This window comes from Canis aureus, chromosome 10 (genome assembly GCF_053574225.1).
Source record: "Canis aureus isolate CA01 chromosome 10, VMU_Caureus_v.1.0, whole genome shotgun sequence".
NCBI classification, from domain to species: Eukaryota; Metazoa; Chordata; class Mammalia; order Carnivora; family Canidae; genus Canis; species Canis aureus.
In genome coordinates this window covers 41,387,834-41,394,777 of record NC_135620.1, presented here as the reverse complement: position 1 = coordinate 41,394,777, position 6,944 = coordinate 41,387,834, and positions in this window count along the sequence as shown.

The window sequence follows — 6,944 nt, the reverse complement described above, 5'->3', positions numbered from 1 at the left end:
ATTTTTAAAAAAGATTTATTAACTAATTAAAAATTATAAACCAATTACACATGAACATAAGTAACATTTTAATGAAAATAACACTCTTATTATTTTTCTTTCATAAAAAATTTAGTGAAAAGAGTACCATTGTTCCACATTTTCACAAGTCTCTAAGCTTAGCTTCACAAGGGTTGGATTCTTATATTTGTTTTCTGCATTCAGTCTGATGCGAGATGTTATTTGGTTGACAGTCACGAGGAAAATCCCGGCTCACATAGTTATGTGGTTGGAAAAAGGTGGGGGAGTATTTCAATGGCCTTTTCCAATAATCATGGATATTCTTCTTTGACAGTACACAAAAACTTGAAAAGGGATAGTTTCTTAAAAGTTAGTTGCAATGTGGAATCTGAAATTTGTTAATAAGCTTTTTGTATTCTGACATATAGAAGTGTATTGGTCTACCTTGTATTTTGAACAGGTCTTTTAACTAGGTGTGATTTTGTATTATCAGGTATTAGACATTTGGAAAAAATTGGTTTGCTGAGTGAACCACAGATGCATTTCATTATAAAACATCAGATCATAATATAAATGTAATATAAATATAATAACATAATGAAACATCATAAATATAAAAAATTTTAAAATGTACCAACATCACTGCTGACTTCATCAGAAAAGTATATAAGTACTGGGAAGCTCTAAAGCTCATGTTGACAAGTTTACCAAAATTCTAAGTTGTGTTTGAAAGTTCAAATTTCATCACTGGCAACAGATACTGTCAGCTGTTTTCTTTAAAGTGACAAGTGACTGGCTCACTTTATTCCTTTTCTAGAAAATGTTGGGTAAATACTCAAGTCTAAATAGCCACAGTTTTTACAGAAGTCATTCTTTCAAGTAAAAACGGCATTCCATGAAAAAAGTCCAGACTATAACTCAAGCACACAAGTGCTTTTCTTCAAGACATCCACAGAAATAAACTATCATATACTTCAACATGCAAAAGTGCTTTGTATGGACTTCCCATTTTTGTCATAGAATTTAAAAATGTACACTGAAGAGCCAAGCTTAATAACAGTAATACTTTTCCTTGTTTGATCAAACGTAATACTAAGTGAAACAGGTGTTTGTTTGCTTTTACTTTTCGCGTGTCGTGGTGAAGAACACAACGGCTTCTGGCACAGTTTGGTGTGCTACTGCCATGATCTGTGCCCAGATGTGACACCAGCAGTGTTACCCACCATTGATCATGCACAGCAGCGCACTGCTGACATGGTTGTTCCAGGATTAATCAATAGATTTTTAAGAAGGTATTGGGCACTTTGAATATTTCAGCACCACTTTTATCAAACATTCACATAAAGATGATCTTCTTTAGTGATTTCTCAGTGTTGATAAATACAAGCAGTATAGTCATGTTTCTAATCCTTCCATTTATAAGGCAAAAGTACCAGTGTGCAGAAGAGAGACTCACGCAGTCTTCCTGTTTCCAGCTCAATCTTTAATTCACCCAGTGATTGGGTTGTTGAAAAGTGGTAGCACTGTGAATTGTTTTTACTGACTTTTCATCCAGCAGGCGCTCAGCACTTCAACTACAGGAGGTTGTATTGTCTCATGGCTACTGTGTATACTTCTCTAGTTGATGCAGTTTGATGATTTACCCTATGAGATACCTCTTGGAGCTTCTTTACTTATAGTTCAAAGATGTAAGCAATACTTTGTTTGCATTTAAGAGCTGAATACATCTATATTTAACGTATTTTAAAATCGCTCATCTTTTCCCACTATATTTTGTTGAATTTGTGTGTGTGTGTGTGTGTGTGTGTATTGAGTCTAATTTAGCCAAGGAGAGTAAATGAGTAATATGAATCTATTTCTGAAAAAAAAATTAGTTACTAGAAAGAGCTTTTCCCCCCAACTCCACATTTTGAGTAAATATTCAAAGAATATTGGTTTGAAAAGGTGCCACATTATGAGTCTGTGAATATGTACATACCACAGGTCATTCCAAAAAACATGAACAAGAAGAGCTGCTGCCCCAGTTTGAGTTGTGTTTTTTTCCAGTTAGTAATAGCATATTTGCCCATTTTTACTAGGTATCACTGAGCCCCAAGGTCCAGTATTGTAGGTGTCCAACCAATGTGGGGAGCAGCCTCTGTCTCCAGAGTAGAGCCAAGTTGATTCTCTCATATGCTGATGATCTTTCCCTACTTTGCGTGACCCTGTCAGTGTCATAATGTGTGGCATACGGTTAAAACCTAGTTTGATGCTATGAGCCTAAATACAAGGTTTTAATTGTAGCGGCATAGACTGTTAGTCCTCAAGGGATTTAGAAGCCATGTAGTCCACAAATACATGGAAGTGCTGAGAGCTTAAGTTACTTGCCTGAGTTCCCTCGCTAATTAGTGGTAGGGCTGAGCCAACAAGTTAATGCTTTGATGTACAGTGGAGCTGAATTAGGAGCAAATTCACATGCCAAATTTAGGGGCAATTCCCTGCTATAAGAAGAACTACATGGACTGGCTTAACTGTCACAACAACAAACAGATCATAACATGAATTAAGGTAATAGGGACTCTGCTAAAGGAGACTATCACTGAGCACTACAGAGGTCTCCTCTCTTGTCCGTCACACCTGGATTTGCGAGTGCTATTAAAGGAAAAAGACTGTTTAACTCAGTCTTTTTGTTTGTTTGTTTGTTTCTCCTTTTAAGTCAGTGGTTCTCCAACCAGTGTAGAGAAGAATTATTATTCAGAGATGTGTGTAATTAATGGGAGATTTAAGGATATTCAAGCCAACTTTGCTAATAAGCAATATTTGCCAACCTTGAAGCCTAACTCTGGATGAGATGGAAATCTACTTCAATGCATTAGAAATTTAGCATTTAATACATTTGAATTATTTTCTAAATTAAAAATTTGAATATAAATTTCAGAAAGTAAGATTGGCATGTTTTGCCAATCCCTAGAAACTACTGCTGTGTCAATACTTCCTAAGCCCATTTCTGGTTTCAATGCCAGTTATCAAGGGGTTCTACTAAGATCAAATTTTGTAAATGTCTACCTTTGCTCCCTTTTCTTTTTCTGTAATACAACAATACTCCCACTTGATTTTCTCCCCTCCTCTTCCTGGCCCCAAACGCTCCTTTTTGGAGCATTCAAATTCCAGTGAGCTGTGAACTCTGACCCACCAATCCAAGCCAACTTTTACAGCATCTTATTCTGTATTTTTATATGCAGGCAACTCCTTCCCATCTCTCCTCTACTCCCACCCTACAACTGTCCCCTTCACCTCACTATCACTGTGTTTTCCCACCTGGCAAATAGCCTCCTTGAATTCTGGGTGGCGGGCATTGACCGGACTTCAATACAAATGCTCCTGTCGAAAATGGCACCAACTTAGGTGAAGAACAAAGACACTCCAGCTTCAAAGCGGAAGCTCCAGTTTCTGCACAGAAGGGGTTTCACACAACCCCGGTTAACAACAACAACCACCTCAGGGGAAGAAAAGTCCCCCCGACTACAAAGAAATGCCAAACAAGCAGTCACTAGCTCTTCCTTTCTTCCTCTGGCATGTTTAGCACAAAACCTGATCAGGAGAGCAGTTCTTTGATAACTGGTTGGACCGTGACGGCTGCTGGTAGCACTTCTTCGGCCTCATATATCCCAGAAATTTAGGGATATCTGAGTGTTCTGTGCTCACCCAGGCTTAGAGATGTGTAGCATCAATGCACGTGTGTGCACATGCACACATGCATGCCATGGCATGGGATTGGGTGGCTGGAGAAGGACCCTGGCACCCAAAGATTACAGGTCCAGTCATTGTTTTCCTTTTTTCTTTTCTTTTCTTTTCCTTTCCTTTCCTTTCCTTTCCTTTCCTTTCCTTTCCTTTCCTTTCCTTTCTTTTCTTTTCTTTTTTTTCTTTTTCTTTCTTTCTTTCTTTCTTTCTTTCTTTCTTTCTTTCTTTCTTTCTTTCTTTCTTTCTTTCTTTCTCTTTCTTTCTTTCTTTCTTTCTTTCTTTCTTTCTTTCTTTCTTTCTTTCTTCTTTCTTTTTCTTTCCTTATTCCCTCTTTTTTTCCCCCATTCTAGCCACACACTGAGGTGTGGCCACACAGCAATGGCATACTTCCTCTCCTTCCCATGTTTTTAAGGTAAAGAAATTGAAAGCTGTGAGAAAGTGGGGGTTGAGTACATGAGGGAGAGAGAAAGAAGGAAAGTTTAAAATAACAAACAATTTTTAAATGTTACCGTTCCCTTCTCCATACACCCAAGGGAGAGAATGGAAAAGAATGTTTTCGGATGGAGTCCTAATTCAAAATAAAAGGGGGCATCAGTCCTTTGTGGATTGAGGCACTCAGTAAGTAAACAAATGGGCCACACAATATGCTTAAGTTCCTGTTCTTGTTCTGTTAAGATACTTCTCCCAGCTTATAACATGATAGATCTCTTCCTTTCAATCCCCCTTTTCCCTTTTCCTTCCTCCACCTCAAACTGTCCTCTCCATTTCCCTGTTGGTCTGTTACCCGAGAGGTGGACAAGAGCCAGGCTTAGCTGTGGTTCTTTGCCATGTCACTAGCTACACCAGTTGTTGATGAAAATCTGGCACCGGGAGATGAGACCATCTGTGGTGAAGTTTAAACCTATTTACCTCTCTGGCAAGCTGGTTGAAGCCTCTCTTTCTCTGGATTCAGTGAGGCTGAAGATGACAAATGCAGTGGGATTAAAGCCATGGGATGAAGTTTGGGCAAAACAAAACCCTTCCCCAAAGACAGCTCATGATAGTTGTTAGCTGTAAGGATAAGCAAATCTCTGGTGTCTGGAGGGTATAGCCAAGGGGCACTCCTGCCCTGGGTTCTACTCTCTGCGCCCTTGAAGGAGGCAGACGACTGGCTGTGTTACAGTCTGGACTTTAGGTCTTGGGAGATGCAAACTGGAATCTGCCACTTCTTTGTGGAATGATCTTGGAATAATCCTGGGCTATATTTTGCTATTTTCAGGGCAAACACCCTGTTTGATGGAGCTGTTCTCAGATATAGTTAATGATCTATAGAACACCACCCAAACTTCTGACCTGAAAGCAGGACTCCATAGCTTGACCAATTATCTGAACCATAACACTTGAATCCAAAGGATTTTGGCTGTTTCCAAAAGTCCAATCAACCCTTAAAGCTACCAGTGAGACTATTCAGACAAGCATGAAGTAAGCTCTGAAGTCAATGCCAAATGCTCTGGACAATGGCAGGATCCCTGGGCAGAGGCCAATTTACCATGAAGCTAATAAAGCTTAAGCTCTTGGGCCCCTTTTGAGGCCCTGAGAGGGATCCCGGCAATGTGTTCACATGTTTGCATTTTTGTTGCAAAATTTGTGAAAGCCACAGCTCAACGGTCAACTGCTACCTCCATTTCTACATCTCTTCTGATGTATTTCCCCTCCTGTTCCATGGTGTCGAAGTGATCCAAGGCGGTTGAGTTAGAGATACATTTAATCTGAGTTCAGTGAGACAGGTTTATGTGGATTGAAATCCTTTCCATGTCTGGTCATTTCATTGCTGGCTATCTTGGTGTAGGAATGGCTTCTAGGCACACACCTCCAGCCCACTGTGCTGACCGCGTGGCATTGTGACACAAAAGGGCAGCACCAGAAATCGACTCTCCATGTGAAAGTAATCCACGGTGCTTGGCACTGGAAATATACAGGCAGTGGAGGAGGAGAAAATGTATAGAGCCAGGGGCTAGTCTATGAAATGGGGATAAAATAATCGTGAGCTTATAATGAAGATTAAACAAAATAAGGTGTGTTGGAAGTGGTAACTGGTGTTTAGTACTGGTTGGTAAATAAAGGTACTTCTATTTCTTACTTGGAACATCTTGGCATCATCACTATGAAAACCAGGCATCAGGATACCTGGGAGATTATGATAGCCCTTGAAACATAATATTCTAAAAGATCTAATGTTACCTTTTTCTCTCTTTTTTTTTTTTGCCTCTTAATCCTCAAAATGACTCATGGGAGAAAATATTGAGGATACTGGTTATTTGGATTCCAGATAATAGAAGTACAGTCACTCTAAAGGATTAAAAATTTCAACAGCCTCAAGGTGCTTCAGGGCAACACGAGTAATAGGAGTTAAGACCTTCCAAATGCTACCGGTAAGAAGCAAAGTGCATCCAATATTGTTGTTTTTTTAAAAAAAGATTTTATTTATTTATTCATGAGAGACAGAGAGAGAGAGAGAGAGAGGCAGAGACACAGGCAGAGGGAGAAGCAGGCTCCATGCAGGGAGCCCGACATGAGACTCAATCCCGGGTCCCCAGGATCACACCCTGGGCTGAAGTCGGCTCTAAACCACTGAACCACCCGGGCTGCCCAACATCCAATATTGTTAAGCAGCTCTTTGCTTTCTCTGTTGCTAGATTCTCTGGGAATAGGAAATACATTTGGGGCTTAATCATGTATGGTGCCTGTCCCATGGCATAGACGCCCAACATGGACTGTTTCACATCTCTGATTGTTCTTTTTATTGGCTCACGGTCCATGGCCTCTCTCCAGTCTGAGCTTTAAAGGTGAAATTGCAATGGACCACTTACTCTCCATTTGTCACCACTTCTAAAGTAATGGCTGAAATGGTCCCTAACTAGAGAGATACAAAACAAAATCATACCACACCTGAAACAGTCTTGCCGGTTACTAAACCATGGGCAGGCAGGCTAGAAACAAGCTCTCCTCCACCGGGGAAGGGCCACGTGCCTGGTCCTCAGTGCAGGCTACCTTCTGTCACACTTTTTTTCTGCTTTTCTCCCCCTGCAACGTCCAAAAGAAAAGAGGTGCCTCATTTTACTGAAAGCAACTTTCCCTACATTGGAGAACCAGATCCCCAGCCCTTTTCGCCCCGGCATCACCTTGGTGAAACTTCAAGAATGTGCCCATACACAAAAGAGAATTTGCTCCTCCTTCTGGGAAAC